Raw genomic sequence first — 26,430 nt, 5'->3', positions numbered from 1 at the left:
GGCTTGACAGGCATATGTCAAGAATGCTTTGATGGTGTTTCCTGCTTGGCAGGGGGTTGGACTGGATGGCCCTTGTGGTCTCTTCCAACTCTATGATTCTATGATTCTATGATCCAATCTGTGAGGTAGGGAGCAGGAGGATAATGTCAGGCATTGCAGCAGTTCCAGGAAACACAGACAGATAGGGAAATGGATGAGGAGTTAGAAAAACAGGATACCAAAGCCAGAGACTTATTGGATGCTAACATCAGACAGATGAGATTTAGGGATACAGCTGGGATACTTGATATCAGGCGACAAGCCTCAGAAGCAACAAAAGAAGAAATTGGCAGGCTCCATTTATCAGGCTGCATCATTTGCGTGAGTAAGCAAAAGGCCTTAGGTGTGGTCACTACTCACCAATCAGAGTGGGGGTTGCTGGTCCTTTTTTTGTCTACATAACCCAGAGAGGGTCTATTCCCTTTGCCTAGAAAGCTCCATATATGTAATAACTACTGTAGATCTGCTTTTTTAAATATCATAACCTGGAATGCTGGTTATGTGGTGTAACCAACAAAAGGTCAAGGGGTTTTTTCTATTATGCTCCTTTGTAGGTTTCTTCCCCAATAAAAAAGTTGTATTATTAAGGAGATTCAGCCAACACACAATTTCCCAGGAACGATTATTTCTGATGTACACAGAACCAGATCAGTCCAAGGACATTTATGGGCTAATTCCTCTGCATTTTAAGTTTTCTGTCTCATGCATGCTATTGGTTTATACCAGCTTTTTTTTAATGGCTCTTTCTAGTTAAATTAATTTATTGTATCATCTGGTATCATCTCTCCCCCCCCCCTCTAATTCAGTATTATTTATTTCAGCATCTCCAGTGTTTCTGTTTGTAATGGTATCTGGGTTCTTTGACCCAACAAGAAATCAAATGTTGCTTCTTCTTATCCTCTATCCTATCTGCTTCTGCATGTTCCAAGCTAGGTGATACATAGCTCAGTCATCTTTGCTGTGGGAGATCATGCCACCAGACCCAACTTGCTTAATGAGACTATTGTCAGTTGCCTTACAGGCAAGACATGTCAGTGAAACACTCAATAGTTCAGAACCGATTGAATAAACAGATTTCAGAAGGGCTCCGAGGAATCATACTTTTCACATGTGTAAAGTGTATTTTGAATGAAATGATCCACAAGGTATTTCAAAGTCTGGCCAGCATGGTGTAGTGGTTAAGAGCGGTAGACTTGTAATCTGAGGAACCAGGTTCATGCCCCTGCTCCTACACATGCAGCTGCTGGGTGACCTTGGGCTAGTCACACTTCTTTGAAGTCTCTCAGCCCCACTCACATCACAGAGTGTTTGTTGTGGGGGAGGAAGGGAAAGGAGAATGTTAGCTGATTTGAGACTCCTTCAGGTAGTGATAAAGCAGGATATCAAATCCAAACTCCACTTCTTCTTCTTCTTCTTCTTCTTCTTCTTCTTCTTCTTCTTCTTCTTCTTCTTCTTCTTCTTCTTCTTCTTCTTCTTCTTCTTCTTCCTTTTGTGAAGGGAACAGTCAGTGGTGCTATTCCTCATTCCAAAGATAAAGATGATGGGACCAAATGTGAGAACAATGGCTAAATACCTATCAAGCTTCATTTTTCTAAGTGGATGCTTATCTACAGAAATCTGAACAGAGTGTTCTTTGACATCTTTAATATTTGTGGAGGAACTGGAGAGGTTTTTCATGCTTTTCAGAACACTGCAGCAAGTGAAACAAGCAACGATCATGTGCTTTATCATAAGATCTATCGTAAGTTCAGTCTTGTGCTAGGAATGGGATATGGATGTTGATGGAATGTTTGTTTGATCAAGAAAGGGGCTTCTGTGAATTTTGCCTAAAATACTCCCCTCCCCTTCCCAAAATTGCTAACTTTATCCAGCAGTATTCCAAAGAAACGATGGCAAGAGTGCTGATGAGAACTCATTCGAGCCATTCTTTACCACAGATGGTGTCAATCAGACCCGCATTTTAACTTCTAGTCTGCAGAGACTCTTTTGTCTTTTCCCAGCCATGCTGAGTGAGGGTAACTGATGAGCCGGGATGCAGAATATACATCTAATTCAGAACAGACAAAAAACTCTGTCACTTATCATCAACAACAAACCTTTTTTAAAAAAACAACAACTAAAAATAAGGGAAAATACCTTGTTTGTGAGGTGCTATTTTGCTGATAGTTTCATTCTACCAGTGTATGCTGCAGATGATCTTGAAGGCATAGCCAACTATTTCTGATCTTTGGTATAGTCTTGGTATTAATGCTTCCAAACACTGACATTATATTTCAAGGTGTATAAGGAAAGCAACACAGCTCTCCATCTACCAAAACAGCTCTGGTTTGGGTTGCAAAGAAGTTGTTCTCCCTCTCAAAATACTGGAAGCCTTGGTCATCCAACGAAGTTGAATTGTTGGAAGATTCGAGACAGACAAAAGGAGAGCCTTCTTCTTTTTAAAGTTTTTATTTATACTTTCATGTTTATATATTATATACATTATAATATAATAATATATACAACAATAATAATAATATATACATTAGTTTTAGAATCAATTTAACATTTCAGAGTTTGACTTCCTCCCCCCTTTTTGTGCAGTCCCTTAAATTTATTTTTTTTAATATCTTCTGCATATCCAAATTAATTTCATTTGTCAAACAGCCTCTGGAGGGCTACAGGCTCCCTATCTCTAACCTAAGGACCCCATGTTGCTCCTCTGCCTTTTGCGGCAGAGTGCATGTGTCATCTCAAGGACAGTGTGACCCACAATCTCCACATAATGGGAAGAATTCTGACTGTGTTGGAAGCTCTGCTCATCCATCTTTCTAAAATTCTGGTTGGCCAAAAGACTTTCGGTCTGGAAGGGAGGGAAATACTTGTTCAAAATGTTTTGCGTGACAAGGTCCTGAACCCTGCCCCTTTGTTGGAATAAAGGCACTTGACAAAAGTATTTTAGGTTAATGGGCTGAAAAGGGCCTCAACTTTATTGGTTGCAGAACGTGAGTGGTATTGGCTTAGGCATTGGACCCAAACCAACTAGATCTGGCTCCTGCCCGTCTCAGAAGGGTTAACCACCAGTAGGGGGAGCCCTGTTGGTGCACATCAACTAGGATCTCCCCCAGGGTCACCGATAGAGGTTGTGCCATGGCCCTAGCCCCTGCCTGGGCTTCGGACAGAGACCACGCCCCTCGGATTCCTTAAACGGAATACCCTTGAAATAGGAGGGGTAGGTGATGGCCACTACCTACCATCACCTCCAGCCACATTCTCCAGTGCTTAACTGCCAGACGAGTTCCCAGCCACGGGCTGCTTAAATGGAGCAAGCCACGCCCCCTGGTCGACCAGATTGGTCAGCTTAAGGAAGACACAGCTGGGGACGCCCTATGACGTGGGGGCTAGCCACACACCCCTGCGCATGGGGCAAGCTCGCGACCAGCCCGCAACTTCATTTCCCTGGGAAGGGAAATGGCTATGTTTGATACATTCTGATACATTATTTTATTTTATTTTTATTACGCCTTTCTGGGCTAACACATGCCCTCAAAGCCATCGACCAAATAGTATTTCCAAATCCTCAAGGCTGTTGACAATAACGATGTTGGTGATGATGATATACCAGATTAGAGTAGTCAAACTGACTGCATTTATGAATATGCTGGATTTGGTGTCCTGCATATTCACACATACCTTCTCATATTTTGACCATTCTCAGACAAATGCTCATTTGAGCAACATATGAACCAGGATACAGGCAATAATTTGCACGATCGCAGCAACTCATTTTCAGATGCTTTGATCATGGGAATTGCTGTCAGCTGTATCTGACAGCTCGCAAATTAAATTATTCATGCAAATGCCTGAACAGTTGAGACTGCTTGCATATCGAAGAAAAAAAAGCCTTGTGTGAACTGCCACATTCCTTATCTATGAATTGGGGCGACGCAGTAAAGTCCTAATCTAGCAGGTTATGTGGAGAATGAATGAAACATGGATTTTGCAACACCATCTTAAATAGTAAAACAAACAATTTCAGTTGAAGGCAGCCATTCATTTTGCTGATAATTGGCTGTCTGCGGCTTAAACACATCCACCCAAAAAGACAAAGGTCTCCTTTCATGGGAGTAATGCAGCTCCTTCTTTGATTGTTCTTGTTCAAGTAAATTGAAGAATGCATATTTTCCCGTTACTAAAATATACATTTTAAGCAACAGTGCATGGTACAAGATTCCCAAAATTAGTCACAACGCAAAGCTTTATTCTAAAGGAGAGGGGGAAAGTATTTACCACCACCTCCACTGCCATCCCGGCACAAGTCTATCCGCATTTTAAAAAGTGAGTAATGCAGGGCCGCACAATTTCTGGCTCGGCTTGATGGCCAATTGCAAATTTGTGGTTCACAAGATCCTGCCCCGCTTCTTCAGTGTGGTCTTATGCATATCTGCTCAGAAGAAAGGCACACCATGTTCAACATTTGCCTAGAGTGAGTTACATCAAGCTCGGTAGGATTTATATCAGGGGTCCCCCAAACTTACCCGGCTTTGGGCCGGATGCCCGTCGCACTGATTGCATGGTGGGCTGGAGGGTGGGGAGCGTGTGGCTGTGCACGCCCATGCGCATGCACAAATGCTATTTCTGGCATACTCCCGACCTGGAAAGCGCCGGAAATAGCTTGTGCGCATGTGCAGAAGCCTCCTCCGACCCAGAAGTACACCGGAAATGACGCTTGCGCGTGCGCACAAACTATTTCCATCACTTTTCCGGGTTGGAAGTCGGCAGCCGCGCCACACCGCGCCAGTAAGAGCAGGCGGCAGGGCGGCAGGGATCCCCAGGGGCCGCATAAAAGAGCCTTGGGGGCCATATGTGGCCCCCGGGCCGTAGTCTGGGGACCCCTGATTTACATAGATGTGCAAAGGCAGGGCTGTTAGTTTCCCAGAGACAAAACTCAATTGTTGCTTTAGCAGCAGCTACTCGGAGATTGAGCTTTATATAGGAGTTGTAGCACTATCTCAATAACCTTCATGGAGAAGCAAGTGGCCCTTAATTTAAAGTGCCCACCTTTTCCTCCAAGGAGCTAAAGGTGGCATACATGGCTCTCTCCCTCCTCATCTAATCCTCACAACAACCCTGTGAGGTGTTGGGAAAATTCACTGGAAGCCAAGATGTGAATTTGCAGCAAGTACTCTTGGGTGAGAGAACTTCAGCAGAGATTTAATGTGGCAAAACACACAGCAAATAAAAGTATGGAAACATAGGCTGCAACACCTTAAAGTGTGCCCTTTCGGATGAGTTCAACAATGTCCTCTTTAAAAAGCTCCTTCCAAAGTTTTCCACTTCACCTAACATAGAAAAAGACCATATATTCGGTATCTTATACAATGGTTTGTTTACAAACTATCCAAAGGTCAGATTCATGTGCTTCTCTAGGCAGCAGTCAGGAAAAAGTTGCACAGGCAGTAAACTATAGCTTGGTTACTAAATGGTAAAAGTTCCTAAACTATTTGTATAGGTTATTTTCAGGCTCTGTTCTTGTCTAAAACAAAAGAGGTTGGTTAAAGCCATGTGGCTGGAAGTAGCAGCTCAGAACTTCTCACACACCAATAAATAACTAAATTTCAAGCCATTACCTAAATGTTTTCTAAGAAAGGCAAACATCAAAATAGATTTATATTAAACTCTTCCAAAACATCTGCCTCTGTATCTGAACTGAGAAAATAACTAGACAGGTAGTGTCTATATTTGGGGGATGTTTTCATTCAGTCTTTCTTTCTTACACACACACACAAAATGCTGCCAGATGTTCATTTGAAAAGCTGAAATACTGAAATACTGAAAGCCATTCCAAATTTGCAACTGGAGATTGGTAATTGTCATCACTGGGCTCCAAATGTTCTGATGATTTTCTGAGGCTTTTAAATGTATTTCGTGTCAACGCTGACAGAAATGTTAGACAGCTGTTGGAAAAATCTGTCCCTTTCCTCTGCTGCTGTGGTTTCCTTGTTTTACTGCAAAGGGTCAAACAAGCTTTTCGATATAGTAATTAGAACTTATTTTTTTCCCCTTTTGCAAAAGTTTAAGAGCAAGCTTCTCAAAAATTCACTTCAAGTGTTTTGGAAATGTGCGGCCCATTCCTGTGTGGGGAAGCTGTGCACTACAGAAGTAAGCTGATTCAGTTTACACCATTTGTGATCGGAGGAATCTTCCTCCAGTCTAAGGGAAGAGAAGCCTGCAGGGCCGGCTCATCATAGACCCCCGGTGGCGCAGGGCACCATGGCGCCGGCCCGCCAGGAGGGCGCCGCAAGCTGCGCCCGCCCGCTGGCCGGCCGGTCCGCCGGTCCGCCACGCAGCTGCGCGCGGCGCCCACCCGCCCACCGCGTTGGGAAACGGGGCGGAAGGGCGCCGGAGAGATCCGGCGCACCATGGCGACAGGGGCGCTTAAGACGGCGCTGGAAGCCTGCCACTCACCCTCCCTTACTGGGGTTGCATAGCTATGGCTTTCTGGTTCAAGATAGATCTCACAAGAGCCCTGTAAGATCACACAGATCCCTCCAGGGAGTGGGGTGGCAAGCAAAACAGGAGGGGCCACCCCTGATCTCATGTCAGCATTCAAATACTAACCACAGCTGTCCTGGGAGAAATTCTTGGGATTTATAACTTTGGTTTGTTTTTCACAGAAAACTGCCATTTGCTGGTACAGTGGTACCTCTGGTTAAGAACTTAATTCGTTCCGGAGGTCCGTTCTTAACCTGAAACTGTTGGATTTCTGTATTTTAATGTTTGATGGATTTCTGTATTTTAGAATTTCTGTTTTGTTGGAAGTCGCCCAGAGTGGCTGGGGGAACCCGGCCAGATGGGCGGGGTATAAATAATAAATTATTATTATTATTATTATTATTATTATTATTATTATTATTATTATTATTAACCTGAGGTACCACTTTAGCTAATGGGGCCTCCTGCTGCCACCGCGCTATTTCTGTTCTCATCGCAAAGCAAAGTTCTTAACCCGAGGTACTACAGTGGTACCTCTATTACGAATTTAGTGCATTCCGAACACACATTTGTAAGTCGAAAAAAATTGTAAGTCGAGTCCCATAGGAATGCATTGGGAGAAAAAATTCGTAAGTCGAAGCAACCCTATCTAAAAATTCATAAGTAGAAAAAAATCTAAACCGCATCCAAGATGGCGGACGGAGCTCGGTTCGTAAGTAGAAACATTCGTAAGTAGAGTTATTCGTAAGTAGAGGTACCACTGTATTTCTGGGTTAGCGGAGTCTGTAACCTGAGGCACTTGTAACCTGAGGTGTTTGTAACCCGAGGTACCGCTGTAACTCTTTATGATGCAAAAGTGTTGGTGTGAGTATCTAGAAGCCAGCTTCTTTTCTTCTTTTTGGAAAAACAAAACAAAACACATTTCAGCACCAAGGCTGCTTGGAAGCCTTACTGTCTAGCTCAGGGGTCAGCAAACTTTTTCAGCAGGGGGCCGGTCCACTGTCCCTCAGAGCTTGTGGGGGGCCGGACTATATTTTTTTTTGGGGGGGGGAAATATGAATGAATTCCTATGCCCCACAAATAACCCAGAGATGCATTTTAAATAAAAGTACACATTCTACTCATGTAAAAACATGCTGATTCCCGGACTGCCTGCGGGCCGGATTTAGAAGGTGATTGGGCCGCATCCAGCCCCCGGGCCCTAGTTTGGCGACCCCTGGTCTAGGTGAAGGCCATCTTCCCTGACTCCAACTGTGTGGGGCCTTTCTGTGATTACCTAGTATTGAGAAGCTGCAACCTGCTTTGAGGGGCTCTCGTCTTCATTATTACAGCATATATTTTTGTCTGAACCCAGGCTCTGAGACCTTGCTCACGTTGAAAAACAAGTGCCTTGCCAAGGAATCTAGAACCTTTGCAAGTAGTAGCCGTTGTACATTTGGGTCCTCAGTTCAGATTTGCCAGTACCTCCTCACATTTCTCCGCAAAATCAGAATATGTTAGACTGGGCTGTAACGTTGGCTCAGAAATGGCTGAGGGTACCCAGTTCTTTGATCTGTATCTAAATGCTTTGCGATGGCTGCTCTTAAGGTTTCGGAAATTGATATCCTGATTACTTTAAATACCCAGGTAACCCCTGTAATGTGCTGGGCAACCATTTTTGGCTTTTATAACATAATTTAAATGTAAACTCACAGTTATGCTGAAACCTTTTCCTACTCTCATGTCACTTCTATATATATTACAGAGGGGAATGTGTTATAGGCAATAAAATCTGGGTGGGGGAAAATTGTCATCCCATTTCGTCTGTATCATTAAGCACAGAAACAGTGACACTGTCTATTGCTTTGTAGAGCGGGGGGGGGGGCAGGATGTGCAAGTTTATTGTTCCTCATCTCCCGTGGTAAACAGATTGCTTATTTTAGTTTCAAAAGTGAAGAGATGGCATCATTGTGGCTCTGTAAATAAGAGTATGCATCTCAATTTTCTGCAAATGCTTAAGTGGTTTACATCTGTTTCCTCCCCCCCCCCAGTTGTATTTCTCAAACATGAATTTCCATTTTAAAAAGAGTCGTAAAATCACGACTGTTTCTCTGCAGATCTATTAGCAATAAAATAGCCTACAGAGGTTTGCACAGCCATGGAAAATGTACAGTGATAATAGGCTGTCCTGCTGTTACATGTCTTATGCAAACTTTACATCTATCACTGCGGAACCATCTATCCGCAGGGTTGGAGTACAGCAAACAACTTGAATAAGAAAGACCAAAAGGAGGAAAATGATACAGGAAGCTCTATATACACATCATTAATCAGACATGATGAATTCCCAAACTCAAAAATGCATTTACTTAGAGTCATCCAAGGGGGGAAAGTGCTGATCGCACTCTGAGATGTAAAACTTTATACATAAAATTAATCTCTAGAAAACTGGGGTTGCATCTCGAAAACAGAAAGCTGATTTCCATATTCCTCCCAGTTCCCTGTCATTGTCTCGCACTGCTAAATTGTGGGGAGCTGGAACAACCATAAACGTCTAAGCCGCCATGTTCTTTGACCACAGGAAAGCAGTAATATTGGCCTGATGCATTCCCAGTGGCCACCAGGAGGCGCTAGATTTGTGGCGAGACGGATTTTGAAGCCAGAGCAAGAGGACAAGAGAATTCAGAATCTTGAGCTTCTCTTTCTCCAGGTTAGGTGAAATACTGGAGGCAGAGTTAGTGACAGCAGGAGACCTTATATCCCTTTGTTGCTGTAGCTTCGGGGGTGGGGGATGTAATGTAAAGCTAGGCTGCTGTAGTGGGCTCCTGTGTTGCATACTCAGTTTATTGTCTATTTGTCTATTTTAGTGGTTGGGGAACCTCTGGCTGAATCAGGCCTCCTCATTTGGCCCAGAAGGCCATTTTGGCCACTCCATGTCCACCTGCCTCCATGCCCACCTACACCTGTTGTATTTGACATCAGGTGTAGGGTGGGTAGAGACATGGTGGGGTCAAAGTGTGGTTGCAGGTACCAACTCTCAGCTGATCGATGGCATCTTTAAATCCCTGAGTATAGCTCTTGGCAAGTGCCACCAATCGGCCGATCGTTGGGAATTACATGGCACACATGCACACACATATATAAATCCAAGGTGGCTTCCAAAAACGAAACAATAAAGTGTAAAATGGCTACACACAAATTAAATAAAACAGAGAAAAAAGCACAAAGCAACACACAGTGGAACAATAGTACAGTGGTACCTCGGTTTAAGTACACAATTGGTTCTGGACCTCTGTGCTTAACCTGAAGCGTACTTAACCTGAAGTGAACTTTCCCATTGAAAGTAATGGAAAGCGGATGAATCCGTTCCAGACGGGTCCGCAGAGTACTTAAACTGAAAGTACTCAAACCGAAGCGTACTTAAACCGAGGTATGACTGTAGCTCCAAAGCAGCTCCAAAAAACAGCCACAATGTGTTGATTAAAACCTGAGAAAATAAAATAGTTTTCTAACCACCTGTGTATGTTATACAAAGCAGGTGCCAGGCAAACGTCTCTGAATGACTTTGAACTTCATCTTAGGCAAAGTCTTGCAAGTAAGAAATTCAATTGCTAGCCTGCGGCCCTAGCCTAGAGATAGGCCACATAGCGGTTTTCAACTTACCTGAAGTAATCCTCAAAAGAAGAGGAATATGTTTTATATTTCTGTGTCTCTATGCAGCTGCCCTTAGAAGGGTAACCAACCAGACAGACAGGGTGGGAATGCTTGTTGTATTGTAATAGGTTCCCCCTGCTGTGCATCCAATTTATAAGAACATTCTCTGACGCGGAGACAGAATGTTATCAGTTGTTTTGAACACAAGAGCTGTGAATGTATAATTTCCTGCTCTGGTGTTACTTGCATGATGGAGAGAACAGATCTGAAGATGACGTGTATGGTTGAAAAGTCTAGTGATATGAACTTACAATGGCCTGGTTCAGACATCATGCTAAACCATAAAGTTAAAAAAAAATCCATGGTTTAACATGAATGGGCAACATGTTAATTCATGCTGCTCATGAGCCACTTCTGAGACTGGCACATATTGCCTCTTCTGAGACTGGCACTATCTCTCCAGGTTTTTAGCTGGCACTCTTTTTCAGCCATTCCTAGAAATTCTGATATTGAACCTAGGACTTTCTCCACGCAAGGCATGTCCTTTAGCTACAGCAGCCTCAACAGAGGACATGTAGAGGTAATTCCAATATCAGGTCTCTACATTCCTGGACAAGGGACTTCTGGATTGCCCGTGCAATTGTCTATTAAGGGATTTTTAAAGGGAAATGAAAACAAATACCAGCTGAATGTTGCAGGTATGGAACAAGCTTCATGCTACTAGCTGTCCATCATTCAGGTTCACAAGCAGGATGCCTCTGAGTACCTTCATCTCCTGCTTGAGGGCTTCTCATTGGTATCTGATTGGCTGCTGTGGAAGAAGATGCTGGTCTTAGTTTTTGTCTTATCTACCAGGGCTCTGGAGAGCCAGTGTGGTGTAGTGGTTAAGAGCGGTGGACTCGTAATCTGGTGAACTGGGTTTCGCGTCTCCGCTCTTCCACACGCTGCTGCTGGGTGACCTTGGGCTAGTCACACTTCTCTGAAGTCTCTCAGCCTCACTCACCTCACAGAGTGTTTGTTGTGGGGGAGGAAGGGAAAGGAGAATGTTAGCCGCTTTGAGACTCCTTAAGGGGAATGAAAGGCAGGATATCAAGTCCAAACTCCTCCTCCTCCTCCTCCTCCTCCTCCTCCTCCTCCTCCTCCTCTTGAGATGAACTTATGTTTGGTAATTCAGGTTCCCAATGCAATGTATCAAATGGCATTTGCTTTTCACTGGGGTTTTTACTGCCAGCTAGAATCCTTCATGCACACTGAGATAACAGTGAAAGCCACAGGAAATGTCAGCCTCCATGCTTGAGTTGTGTGGGGCAAAATCCGATCATTGCAGGCTTGTGTTGTATAAACTTTTATGGCAGCGCTCAAAATATTAGCCTGAGACAAGTAAAGAGGAGACTGAGAGGAAGTATGATAGCCATCTTCGAATATCTTAAGGGCTGCCACATGGAGGATGGAGAAAGCTTGCTTTCTCCTGATTCAGAGGGTTACGACATGAGCCAATGGATTCAAGTTACAAGAAAGGAGATTCCGACCAAACATCAGGAAGTACTTTCTGACAGTAAACTTACAACCGCTAGTTCAAGCCTACCCTCCAGAGCAGGAGAAAGCAAACTTACTCCATCTTCCCCATGACAGCCCTTCAGATATTTGAAGGTGGCTATCATATTTCCTCTCAGTCACCTCTTTTCCAGGCTAAACATATCCATCAACTGCTCCTCAAAAGGCTTGGATTCCAGACCCTTGATCATCTTGGTTATCCTCCACTGCACATATTCCAGCTTGTCAATATCCTTCTTAAATTGTGTCGCCCAGAACTGGACACAGGATTCCAGTTGTGGTCTTACTGAGGCAGAATAGAGTGGGACTATTTAATTGCCTTGATCTAGACACTATATTCTGTTGATGCAGCCTAGATAGGGTTGCCATATTTTGAAGAGCAAAAAAGAGGACACATTTGCCAACTTCTGCTTTAAACTATGGATTGTTATGATTATTACCCATGAAAAACAGGGCGTGTCCTGGAAAAAGAGGACATATGGCAACCTTTGAATAGCATTAGCTTTTTTTTGCTGCTGCATCACACTGTTGACTTATGTTAAGCTTGTGGTCCACTAAGACCCCTAGATACACATGTATTGCTAGTAAGCCAGATGTCACCCATCTTATATTTGTGTGGCTGGCTCTTCCTGCCTACACACACACACACACACACACACACTTTTGTATGCATTTTGGACCCATGTAAATATCTTTGCAAGCAGTAGTACATTTTTGTATTGTATATATCTGAGCTTTTTATGTATGCTTTCCCCTAATATGTACATTTTTTGCACATCTTCTTTGGTTGCAAAGTTCAGAGAAGTGCAGATTTTGAGGAATGCTTCTGTTTCAGTTCACATACTGGTTCGACAAGTTTCTCATTAAAATGCAGAATTGAATTTCTCCTCCATCCCTAGTCTTTAACACATTGTGCCAATGTGACCAAGTACAGTATACAACATATGTCTCCATATTCCGCTTTGTTCATCCAACATTATTTATTTAGATGGTTTGGGGGGGGGGGTGCCCTGCCTTTTCATGAAGCTACCTCCAATATTGACAGGCACAGATTGAAATAATCGCCAGACTCTGTTGTGCTCCCCCACCAAGATCTTTCTTCTTCTTCTTGCAATGGTAACTGAGTTGCCAGACAGGAAAGGAACAAGTTTAAAAACAATTAGTACACGTGGTGTTCATTCTTGGCTCATTCCACATCCTCATCTGCCTGAGAATACTCAGCAGTCCTTCATGAAAAATGTTTTTGAACTAATGAGGTATATTTGCATTCCCCTTAGAATGGATTTGGAATTTTTCATCTACGCTGTGCCATGAAAAATGGATGTGTTTTTCACAGAGGTAATTTGAACATAAACCATCACATCAATGGAAAGACAACCTTTGCAGAAACTTTTTAACTTAGCTCATTCCATTTGTTTTCACTGGGGAAGGTCAGGCTTACGCGAGGGATGTAAATTTCATGCACAAAACCTAGATGCTGATGAGATTTGTTTTTGTAGATAATCTGTAGCAGAGAAATTTTTCATAATGTCACTGCAAAATAAATTAAAATGTTCATCTTCATATGGCTGGTTCCATTGCATTAAAATAAATGTTGCAAGCTCGTTTAATTAGTATAGTTAGGAATGTCTCTTCCCTGCTTCACTGACTCTCCAAATCACAAGTTAATTTGTCAAAATCAGACCATTGTTTTTCCTTCATTCTTCATTACTGGAAAGACAGCCCCATTTAAATAAATGTTTATGCTACAGAGAGCAGAGCAGTGAACAACCCCAAATATTTTTATAAGCCAATGTTAGAAAAGTTTCCTGTTCATAGAACTATGATGTCTGGGCAGGAGTGTGTGTGTGTGTGTGGTTATTGGATATTTGACTAGCTGGAAAGGTACAGAATTGAGTGGTCCCTTGTAAGTGATCGTGCAGTGTGCACCATCTCTCATGCTGGCGGCTAAATGTACTCAGAAGCCATTTCCTCCTGTGTTTTCAAAGACAAAGGATGACATGAGATACAATCTCTATAAATTACCCTAATCAAATCATCCTCTTCAAGAACTCTTGGTTAATCAATTATTCTGTGTTTTGTAGTCCTTATGGCTACAGCTTTTAAACCAGTGGTAGTGTTCCTTCCTTAAAACGACATGGGCTGCATGTCTCCCATGAACCTCCCCATTAAATGCATTCCCCAAAGAAATTCCTCATAAAATCTATTATAAAATGAAATAATTAATTGGGGGCGAAAGGGGGGGAGCAATAAGCATGGGAGAGCAAAATAAAAATTTAGTAAAAATTTTACTAAGGAGTTACAGCCACAACCCAGTCCAGTGCTAGGCATGTTTAGGTTACAATCCTAAACACGCTTTCCTGGGAGTAAGTCTCTCTTTAAACTTTGAGTACTTCTGAGTAGACATCTCTAGGAGTGCACTGTTGAGCTCCACTGATTTCAGTGTGAATTAATTGCGTGGTGGAATGTGAGCTATGTCTGCAGAAGCATTTGGGGAAGGCAGATGTCGAACTGGAATCAAAATGCATCTTCAAATAACCATCAATAGTGCAGAAACAAAATGTTAGCAAAGCAAATATGGCCAGTTCCTTGGGAAATGTGGTGGGTTTGTGTGGTGTGTGTGTGTGTGTGTGTGTGTGTGTGCGTGCGTGCTATTAGTGCAAAATATTATCTTGTTTTGTTTTCTTAAAGTTAAACTATATGCTACTGAATTACTGAAGTTTCTATTCTGGTCCCCGAATGGCTTAGTTGTCGAACAGATCAGCTCCTGAACACCACAAACCCAGAAGTAAGTGTTCCACATTTTTCGGAAGCCGAATGTCCGACATGGTTTACGTGGCTTCCAATTGAGTGCAGGAAGCTCCTGCAGCCAATTGGAAGCCACGTCTTGGTTTCAGGAGTTGAACGGACCCCCGGAATGGATTAAGTTCGAGAACCAAGGTACCACTGTATATGTGAAAATCGAAAGGCATACAATGGATAAGATCAATTAAAATTTAAAATATAAAGGTGCCTGAAGTTTAGTGCTGTTTTTCTAGAAAAAAATAGGTACTGAAAATCACCATGAATGCCTCCCTTGTTCTCTTATAATGGCAATGGCGCCCACCTGAGAGGTGTCAGAACTGAGCTCTGTTGAGTCTCCCCTGGGGGGGGGGGAACCCTGCTGAAGTTCAACTGGGAAAAAGCTTGACTACTCTCAGCTGGGAGGGAAATCCACAGAATCGGGCCCACAGTACTGAATGCGCAGCTTCTGGAGCATAGGGAACATGAAGCTGAGCCATGGCGGACCTCTAACAGAGACTTCCCCAAATATACCCAGAGCTGTTGCATTACCCCAAAATGGTCCTCCTAAATGAGAGCTTCAAAACAGCAAAATGATGGGGCACCTGTTTCTTTCTCTTCCCAACATGCATTTCCTTATGGCTTACCTGTCTCCCCGGGTTATTTCTTTGTACAGCTTGTCACCTGAGCTGCAAAATGAAGCGCTAACATTCTATTCATTAAGCTTCTCGGCAGAGCAATATGTTATTGTCTTTTAGAATCTATTACCACTATGAATCTGATGATGCTTTGGTCTGGGGGATCAATCTTACTTTTCTGGCATCACAATACCCTTGAGACCAGCTTTGTGCCATTAATAAATTATGTAATTATCTAGAAACTTGAATCGGTGTGCAACTCCCTGACTTCCTGGCAGGGGTGCATCGAACACCGGTGATGAGAGCCTTGACTTGACGGCATGTTGGAGAAGACTTGCATGCCGAAAAACAACACAACACAAATAAATAAATAAAAATGGATATTCTTAGGTAGCAGAAAAGCCAAGAGCCCTTCTTTTCATTGGGATTCATTAGATGGCAAGAACCTTTGGAAAGCAAAGGCGGTCACTTTGAAGAACCTGATGTGCCAAATGCGGTAAATCTGACACACTTTTCTTTTTTTGAAATAATTTTTTATTCGATTTTCAAGAATATAAACATACAACAAAACCAATTCCGAATCCAAATATCAAGATTACTCTGAATCTTCTGGCTTCCCCCATCCCTTCCATGGGCCCTATTGATCCTCTTTTCAACTGCATATCACTACTTTTCCATTTTAAAAAAATCTTTCTAAATTATATCCATACATACTGTTACAAGTGTGTTAATCTGACACTCTTTTCTGATGCATCCTTGGTTGTCTGCACAGACAGCGGGAAGGAATGGTTGGTAGAACTATATTCTTAAACTCTAGGGCTGCATACACACTATTTTTACTTTTAAAGCACACTTGGAAGCACATTTCCCCCCTCAAAGAATTCTGGGCACTAGAGTTCCAGTTACCGGAAACCCTTAACGAACTACAGTGCCCAGAATTCTTTGAGTGAAGTGCCCAGCTCCCTAAGCCGTTCCTCATAAGGCATCGTTTCCAGGCCTTTGACCATTTTGGTTGCCCTCCTCTGGACATGTTCCAGCTTGTCAGTATCCTTCTTGAACTGTGGTGCCCAGAACTGGACACAGTATTCCAGGTGAGCTCTGACCAGAGCGAAATACAGTGGTACTATTACTTCCTTTGATCTAGATGCTATACTCCTATTGATGCAGCACAGAATTGCATTGGCTTTTTAAGCTTCTGCATCACACTGTTGACTCATGTCAAGTTTGTGGTCTACCAAGACTCCTAGATCCTTTTCACATGTACTGCTCTCAAGCCAGGTGTCTCCCATCCTGTATTTGTGCCTTTCATTTTTTTTGCCCAAGTGTAGTACTTTACATTTCTGTTTGGACTAATCTTATATATTAAGAAGAAGTACCACGTGGTTTTATGCAACTGTTTGGATGTAGCATTTGTTTCTGGGTCTATTTGAAGAAAGTTCTTTTAGTAAAGCTTTCGAAACCATATTTTGGTCTGGACAATTTTTATTCCAAGAGGAGTCTGGTTTTTCCCCCCATCCTGTTGCTTCAAGCTGCACAGTATAAATATCTGCAATATAGCTTATATGCTGTCTCAATGAAGTCTACGTGGATGGACTGAGTCACTGAGAAACACCAACCTTAACCAATTTTGATTATTAATTCCTCTTGATGATGATGATGATGAACCCCCAGCCTTCTCTTGTAATCACATTGTTCAGGGAGGCTTGCAGTATTATTATTATTATTATTATTATTATTATTATTATTATTATTATTATTTACTTATACCCCACCCATCTGGCCAGGCCTTCTCAGCTACTCTGGACAGTTCCCAGCAGAATATTAAAAGCGTGATAAAACATCAAACATTAACAACTTCCCTAAACAGGGCTGCCTTCAGATGTTTTCCAAAAGTCAGATAGTTGTTTATTTCCTTGACATCTGATGGGAGGGCATTCCACGCAGCGGGTGCCAATACCGAGAAGGCCCTCGGCCTAGTTCCCTGTAATCTCACTTCTCGCAGTGAGGGAACTGCCAGAAGGCCCTCGGCGCTGGACCTCAGTGTCCGGGCTGAACAATGTGGGTGGAGACACTCCTTCAGGTATACTGGCCCGAGGCCGTTTAGGGCTTTAAAGGTCAGCACCAACACTTTTAATTGTGCTCGGAAACGTACTGGGAGCCAATGTAGGTCTTTCAAAACCGATGTTATATGGTCTCAGCGGCCACTCCCATTCACCAGTCTTGCAACCACTTGTACCTGTTTCCCCTATTTTAAGATGTAGTCATAAAATGAGCCATAGCAGGACTTTTAAGCATTCAAGGAATATAAGCCATACCCCGAAAATAAGACATAGTGAAAGGCACAGCAGCAATGCCGGCCGCGGCAGGAGGAGGAGAAGGAGGAAAAAATTAAGACATCCCCTGAAAATAAGCCATAGTGTTGTTGTTTTTGAGGAAAAATAAATATAAGACGGTGTCATATTTTTGGAGAGACACGGTAAACAACTCTGCCTGCCTATCTGCCTGTGTGTACTGTATGAATTCCACATATCTTGAATCATGCCTGCACCCCACCTTTCAGGGAAAACCAGACATGCTCTCCTCTTCTCCTAGGTTGGTTTTAGTTCACTAGCAAAGATCTCTTTTATTCACTTCATCTCACAAGCATTGCCTCAGCCCAAGACTGTGGAGACTCTGTGCCTGCACATTAGAACCTGTGTAAGTGGCTTTGCCAGGGAAACCCAAGTTAAGCTGCCTGTAATAAATACATTTATTGGTTAGACAGTAAAAAGTACTGAGGAGTTTAAAATAAATTCAGAGTTATTTAAACTTAATTTATGATCAGGAAAATAAACCTTCTTAGGCTATTAATGTTTTTTATCTGGGCCATCAAATGTCACACGCTTCTGGTTTTGGATGTAAGGTCACTGGAAACAACACATCAGAGTTGTCACCTGCACAAATCAAGCAAAATTCCCTTAAAAATAAAAATGTCAGGGGTAGAATAATAGGGCAATAGTTATTTCATGCTGTGAAAGATTTGTAATATATTAAGGGTTCACCTTTTCCCTTTCTCTTTATATCACGTTGAACACGAAATATGGTTCTCTTTAGCAGATTCAAAATAAATGTGGTTTACGGGCTAAGTATGGTGTGACTGGTGACAAAGCTAGCAGTGAATGCACACCATCGGAGTGCAGATATATTTAAAAGCACGTATTCTGCATGTGCTGCAGAGGGAAATGAAGGAAGGTAGCTCATCTAGGAGAAGGAAAACTCTGACCCTAAAACTCTGCTGTACAATGGTACCTCAGTTTTCGAGCATCTCAGAAGCTGGACATTTCAGTTTTCGAACACCGAAAAACCGGAAGTTATTGCTTCCATTTTCGAATGAGCCTCAGAAGTCAAACAGCTTCCGCTGGGTGTTTTTCAATTTTCACCATTGAAATTGAAATCATCCCTTTGCGCTTCGTTGTTGAATGTTTTGGAAGCCGAATGGTCTTCCGGAACGGATTACGTTCAGCAACCGAGGTTCCACTACACTCATTTGCACCCTTAGCTCCCAGAATGCTTTGAGGGAAGCCATGCCTGTTTAAAGTGGCATCATATAGGGCCAGGCCAAGTCATTTGGCACCTGATGGGTATGCCTTGCATTTATATCCCTCTCTTTTTTCTCCAAGGAACTCGAGGCAGCGTACATGATTCTCCCCCTCCTCATTTAACCATCACAATCTCATTTTGCATGTCCTAGTCCAGCACTCTAACCACCACACCACATGGGCACTAATGTCTGGGCTGAATTTGTGCTGCCATAACATAATTTTACTCCAGAGGTGCTGCATTCACCTTGCCTCTCCCTGCCCTCTTTAACCTATGGCGTAGGATCAGGCCTCAAGATCCCAATTCTGTAACTCATCTTCATTTCAATCTCTTAAGCTATCCATCCCACAACGAGATACTTCTCCAACACTTATATATGTCTTTCATGCCAGCTGAGGATTAAGTTGTTGGTGTTGATGAATTGTATTCATCGTCCTCTGCAGTCCCCGTGGTGTTGTAAACCATAGTGCTAGATTGTAAAAATGTGAAATAATATCCGAGGAGCACAGCTTCATGTTCATTCATGTGCTCAGAAGCAGCGGCGTCGCTAGCCTTCTGGCTGCCTGGGGCGGCAAACCAGAAGGCACCCCGCCGGGGGGCAGGGCGTCTGTCGCGCGCATGCGGTGCGCGTCACAACACACGTCGCACTACGGAGCAGGTTGCTGGGGGGCGGTGCTCCAGTGCCTGGATCCGAGGATCCGGGCGCTGGAGCACTGCTGCCAGCAACCCGCTCCATAGTGCTCTTTGTGCTTCTTCCTACTCAGGCGGAGCGGCGAGGGGCATCAGCGTAGACGCCCCTCGCTGCTCCGCCTGAGTAGGAAGAAGCACAAAGCATGTGGCAAGCCGATCCATAGCACGCTTTGTCTTCTTCCTACTCAGGTGGAGGCGGACTGGCGAGGGGTCGCCGCGCTGCCCCCCGCTGACTGGAGCCTGGGCACCCCCGCCCCCTATTGCGACACCCCTGCTCAGAAGTTGCTGCTTGTGCTCAAAGTGACAGACACGTTCATTTTCTGAATAAAACCTTGTTTCTACTGGCTCCTGCCATTAATACCGGTATGTAAAACTGGCCTGACCAATCTGACATTCTGACATTCTCCCTCCGTCATCAGGATACAGAGAGGTACACAACTAAAGTTGTCCCCCACAGCATAGGACAGTAGTGCGGGCTGTCAAAATCGGTGTGCAATGTGGCATCATGGGAAAGCTGCTGCCTGAAGAAGAGGAAAAATGATTTTAAAAAGTCTCACTGAGCATGCCCAGTCTATGCAACAGAGGTTTTGAACTGCCAGCAACCCAGGCCAGCAGGGATGCCAATTTGAATTAAAAAATTGAAAGGGGCCAGGTATGCCCCATCCTGCATAATCGATCACATGACGTGGCACACACACACTATTTTAATGGCAATGCCTATCAACTTGGAAGGGGCGGACCCCTCGAATATTTTAGGGGGGAGCAGAAGTGACCTTGGCCTCTAGGAGTCAGCTCCTATGCCAGCCACTACATGCCAGCTGTAGTCCGAAACATCTGGAACCAACTAGATTGGTAAAAGCTGCTCTGGAATGTCAGCTGCAATGATGAAGTAGACACCACTTGATTAGCATGATGATGGTGGCAGGATAAAAATGGGAGTGGTCTGCCTGTTGAAAGCAGGACCACTTCCTGAAAGATGATATCATAGTCATCAGGTTGAGAGGTCAACCATTTTAGCATTTGACTGACCGGACTGAGTCCTTTAACGCTGATAATATCAGAAGAGGGGGAGCAAACTAACATAAAGTACAGAGGTAAAATTCATATTTGTTGAAGTGTAGGTGGGTTCCCAGGCAAAACACAGTGATAACAACAAGAACCTTTATTGAACTACATAACTGGGAAACAGAGGCAAAGCAACTGCTTAGATCCATTTCTGAAAGCCTGGGCCACTCCCACTCCCAACGTGATTGGCTGTCTAAACTTCCAAGCTGCAAATCACAACTCAACAGAGTTCAATGGCCAATGGCAGAGGCCCAAATCTTGAAATGTTCTGTGATTGTGATTGGACATCATTTATCGAATCAGGAGCTCAGAATACTTACTCCAGACTCAAGCTCAGGCAAACACAGACCACTGATTACATAACATTTGTTGTTCCACCTACACTTGTATCGGTCCTGCCCAGCACTGGCATGTGGCCCCTAAAAAGTTGCCCAGAAGGAAATGTAGATTTTGGACTGAACAATCCTTTCCCACTCCCCTAGCCAGTCTTCAAGGTAAGGCCTGCATTAAATGATGAGAAACCAAAAATGAGATCTAGGGATTTGGGGAGCAGGCAGAGGAGAAAGAAATCCCAACTGATTCCTGTGTTGCAGGGGGTTGTATGGCCCTCAGGGTCCCTTCCAACTACAATTCTATGAAGCCTTCATGAAATGTTTACTGGAGTTTTCTCTCCCTACCCTTCCAAATGACTAGACCTCTGGAGTTCATTCTGAGGTTTGGAGTGACAGATATTTAAAATGGAATATAATGATACAACACTTATTCATTTTTCTCGAGTCGAAAGGACGCCCTCTGTGCCTTGAGGCACCAAATTTCGCTCAGAAGTAATTTCTAATATTGCTTCATCTTATTACTTGTAAATTCAATATAATTAGAGGCATATTCAGTTCATTACCACTCTGAACTTTTGCCCGCTTCTCCCCCTCCTTCTTTTCAGTCTGCTACCTTTCAAAAACACTTTGCTAAAAGTTTACGTTACTGTCATTTTTTACAGGGGAAATAATATGTTGCAACCAATCATCAGTTAAGTTAACATGAACTTAAAGTGCGGAATCGTACATATGCTTTCTTCAGTGCTCAGACCTGGAATGAGAAATATGGTAAAGGAGGGGGGGGGGTCCTACAAAGTAGCAACCAATTTCGTATGTCAATAAGGAACTTCAAAAAATTTAAATTAAAACAGTCTGACATGTTTATTTCATTTTTTCAGTTCCCCCCCCCATAGTCCATGGGCAGATCCACCATACACTGAAAGCACATCCACAATGCACATTTCAAGCATTTCCCAAAGGAATTCTGGGAATTGTGGCTTCTTAAGCATGCTCAGAATTGTAGCAACTACCATTCTGAGCTGGTGTTTGTCCACAGGCAGCTTGCCAGGTCATGTGGTCAGCATGACTAAACCACTTCTGGCGCAACGGAACACCATTACGGAAACCAGAGCGCACGGGAATGCGGTTTACCTTCCCGCCACAACGGTACCTATTTATCTACTTGCACTGGCGAGCTTTCAAACTGCTAGGTTGGCAGAAGCTGGGACAGAGCAAAGGGAGCTCACCCCGTTTGCGGGGATTCAAACCGCCAGCCCTCTGATCATCAAGACCAAGAGGCTCAGTGGTTTAGACCACAGCTCCACCCGCGTATCCTGAAACACCACATGGCACCCTGAACAGAAACTCTCCACGCTGGCATTGTGTTTAGGCCCCAAATTTTAATAAATAAACCTTGGTTCCCAGCTCACTAGATCAGAGATTTTGGGTTGGGTGGGGAGACTTGAGAAGGGAGACTTTTTTTCTGAAAGAAAACCGTGCACACCAGGGTAAACCACATGAATCACTTCATGTTTGGCCCTGAGGCATGACCTGAATGGAGACCTTCTGTAGTCTCACAACTGAAGGATTCCCACTGAGCCCTGAAATGCCCCTGAAAAGACACATTTGCACACAGCTGAGAGCGTTCCCAGCTCAGCATCACAGCTCCTAGCTGTGCTCCGGTTTTCTTTGAACTTCTGAGATTTTTAACCTTCATAACTTGTTCCATGAATTTTTCAATTAACAAGCACATAATTAAATCAACTGATTAAACAGAGAGGTTTGAGTTGATAAAGTACCATTATGCACTCCGACTGCAATGGGGCTCTAATGATATGTAGATTGAGCTCAAAAGCAATTGCTCTCTCTTTTCTGCTACGGTATGTTTTCGAGGGTCCCTTTCCCACGTTTGGCTCATTGTCGAGACTTGGCCTACTTGAGCTGTGAAGAGCCAGCAAGAGAGGAAAGACAGCAAGGAGTTGCGTGCAGAATGACAGACTAAAATGCGGTTTGCGAAAAGTGGAGCAATATTACAACATCAACTGGAGGTTCCCATACCCAAATTTGTCTTGGGTTGGAGAGAAACTTCCAGGAATGAATCAGCACCAAACAACCAATGTGTCGCTTGAAGTTCTGCTCCTCTCTTTAAAAAAACACCGCAATCATGATCAGAACCTTGATACTTGGGGAAGAGCTGTAGCCATTTTCTCCTGTGCCGTGATCTTAATACTATTTGGCTCAAGAGGGAAGATTCTATCGATGCCAAACAGCCAATAGGAAGAACTATTGTCGAGACCAATGCATAAGAGCAGGGCCGGGTGAGGTGACCACCTCAGGCAGCAGGATCCACAGGTGCAGCACATCCCAATGTAGATCTTTCTCTCCCCTCCCCCTTGTTCTTGACAGAGATCTTCTTCCTTGGTGGGGAAGGGGGGCATTTTGCGGTTCACCTCAAGTGCCAAAAAGCTTTGGACAGGCCTTGCATAAGAGGAAAGGGTTGAATACCACCACCCGAGCATATTTTTTTTACAATCTGTTGTACTAATATTATTCTCTGCAACTTGTTTGATTCTGTTTTAAAAACATGAAACGAGCCTGTTGAATCACCTTAAAGGCCCATCTAGTCCAGCATTCTGCTCTCACATTGGCCAGCCAGATGTCCATAGCCATTTATAGCTTCACAGTGGTGCCTCTGGTTAAGAACTTAATTCGTTCCGGAGGTCCTTTCTTAACCTGAAACTGTTCTTAACCTGAAGCACCACTTTAGCCAATGGGGCCTCCCGCTACCACCGCACGATTTCTGTTTTCATCCTGAGGTAAAGTTCTTAACCTGAGGTACTAATTCTGGGTTAGCGGAGTTTGTAACCTGAAGCGTTTGTAAACTGAAGCATTTGTAACCCGAGGTACCACTGTATCTTCCAAGAATTTGTCCAATCCTCTTTTAAAAACCATCCAAGGTGGTATCGTCGTGTGAGAGTGAAGAAGAAACCTCTGGTTTTACCCAACACTAGTCAGAGTAGACCCATTAACATTAATGCACCTAAGTTAGTCATGCCTATTAATTTCAATGGGTCTTACTCCAAATAGGACTAATGTTGGCTACCACCTTCAGTTTTTTATCTAGAAATGGCAGGGAGTCAACTCTTCTATCTCTGAGTGTATTGTATTTTATATAAAGGACTAACATGTTAAATGCAGAGTCATACAGATCACTATCAATATATCTTGGAGCAGTTACTAAAGCCGGCAATCCTTCGTCCCCCCTTATCAAAAAGAGAACCATGCATTCGTATTCTTCTTGCTAACGTTGAAATGAATTTCTGGCTCCGAGTGCGTGTTTTACATTCAGAGCGTTGTAAAAAAAAAAAAAAAAACAGAATAAGAAGAGAATCTACAATCATCATCTCGTATGCTACCAGAAACCACAGAAAACTATAAAGGTTAACATGAGAGGATAAGTGGAGTTTGGGATTGGGAGAATGCATTGGAAACTCACTTCCTATTCCCTTGTTTGCTGTTTCTTAGGCACCCCTGAGTCACAGCAATGGGAATTGCACAAGTTGTTTGAAAATCCCCGCCCCACCAAACTACACTGATAAAAACTAATTTTGATAAAATTAGGAATTGCTGGAGAGAGTGGAGAGAGAGAAATTACTCTCCATCCCTTGCAGTTCTAGAACTCAAGAGTCATCCAGCAAAATTGATTGGCTGTCCAGTCGTGACAGACAAAAGGAAGACCTTCACCAGGCAGCGGATGATTAGCCAGAGGAACTGCGCAAATTCATGGAGGATAAATCCATTAATGGATATTAGCCATAGGAGCTGCAAAATTCAATGTTCTGTGGTCAGAGACTGTACATTCCTGATTAGCAGATGCTGGGTGGAAACAACAGGCTATTTTCATCATTTTCCACATGTGACCTTCATCGGGGCATTTAACTGGTCATTGCTGGAGACAAGCCTTTGTACGGATCCACCGGCAAATCAATTCCCTACCCTGCCCTGACGCATGAAGTGCACTGAGAACATGGCAGTTACTTTTACACATGACTTGACAGCCAAGTTAGCAAGAAGAGAGCTGAGGTGATAAAACCCATCCTGATTATAGGAGCACTAAGCATATCACGATGGATACAGGGCAACCAAATGGGAAACAACTCACTTTTTGTACTGAGGAAGACCCAGAATCCCTAGTTAATCCCTGAGAAATGTGTTCAAATGTTCCGATAGATTGCTAGCCTGACATTCCCAGCTCTGAATGCCCTTTGAATAGTTCTATTCAGCATTGAGGAGGCTGGGAGTTTGCTGGGGGTGGGTGGGTGGGTTGTAGATTCCATCTGCATTCACTACAGGCATTTTTCAAAAGGGATACTAAAATACATTATTAAAATTCATTATAACAAATGAATAATTTACTAATAAACAAAGAATACTTGCTGCTATTGTTGTTGTTGTTGTTGTTGTTGTTGTTATTATTATCCCACCCTTCCCAATAAGGTACGTAACATTACATTAAAATGCAGCATAGCCAACATGCAGAAAAATAATAAAGCTAATAACTATTATAAAGCAAATAATCCAGGAAAAAAGCAGTTCTTTAGCCTGGATTTCATCCCTTGTGAGTGTTGCTGATGGGGAACAGAAAGCAGAAGAGGGTAATCTTTAAAAAAACAACTGCATGTGCCAAAAGTGGGCTGATGGAAACGAATCCCTGAACATTTTTTGGATGGGTAATAAAATTCAGGAGAAACTGAATTTTAGGAGGGGGGAGGTATTGGTTATTGGGCAAGAGACTAATCTGGGGGGGAAAGTTAATTTAAGATTACTTGATCTAGATATTATTCCGGGATAACAAACAGGGGAACTGAATCAGCCTGGAGTAGATCAGGAGTGATACACAAATTGATATAAGAGCTTATCTGGCGTTATTTGGGTGGCAAATGAGTTGTCTTCTGTGCTAGTTACATCCTAAATTTGCTTCTATACATATAAATTAGCATTCAACCATTTTATGCAAATTTGTTTAATGCACCTATTCCCTGAATCTTTCAACAAGTACATTCTAACCAGTATATTTTTTGATATTGAATGACCGGTGCAGGAAATGCAAAAACTGCTTCAGCATTAAAGCATCCAGCATCAGCCCTCCAAAGAGATTCCATAGAAACGCTCTCCTAAATTCCAGAAACCAAACTCTCAGGGCTATACTGTACAGTACTGGGAACACTTTGCCGGAAAGCAAACTTTTTAGTTACCTGTTGTACAAGCCAATATAGCAGATGAAATAAAATACTCCCTGCTCACGTACTAAATTTAAACTCTCCTCGGTCCCTAAATTAAACCAGAAGGAGTTAAAAAGAGGCAGTGGCAGAAGCTTAACAATGGTCTTTGCTTAATTTGACATATCCCTCCTCAAAAACTTCCACTACAATATCCCTTTTATGTTCTTTTAAGTAGGACAGCTTCCTTCTTTTGTGTGATTTAAGTGAGGCACAAAGCCGCAGGAGCTACCCATTTAAAACAGGCACACAAAAGGGAAGATAAGAGGACACAGGTATTAAACAACCAAAATGCTTAACACTGCAAAAAAGAAGAAGAAGAAGGAAGGGGGGAATGAGAGGAGAAGAATAGAAGGAGGGAGTAGAACAGCATTTCACGGTTCCTCC

Source organism: Zootoca vivipara, chromosome 12 (genome assembly GCF_963506605.1).
Source record: "Zootoca vivipara chromosome 12, rZooViv1.1, whole genome shotgun sequence".
In the NCBI taxonomy this organism is placed as follows: domain Eukaryota; kingdom Metazoa; phylum Chordata; class Lepidosauria; order Squamata; family Lacertidae; genus Zootoca; species Zootoca vivipara.
The sequence above is the reverse complement of the archived record's forward strand: the minus strand, read 5'-3'. Positions refer to the sequence as shown.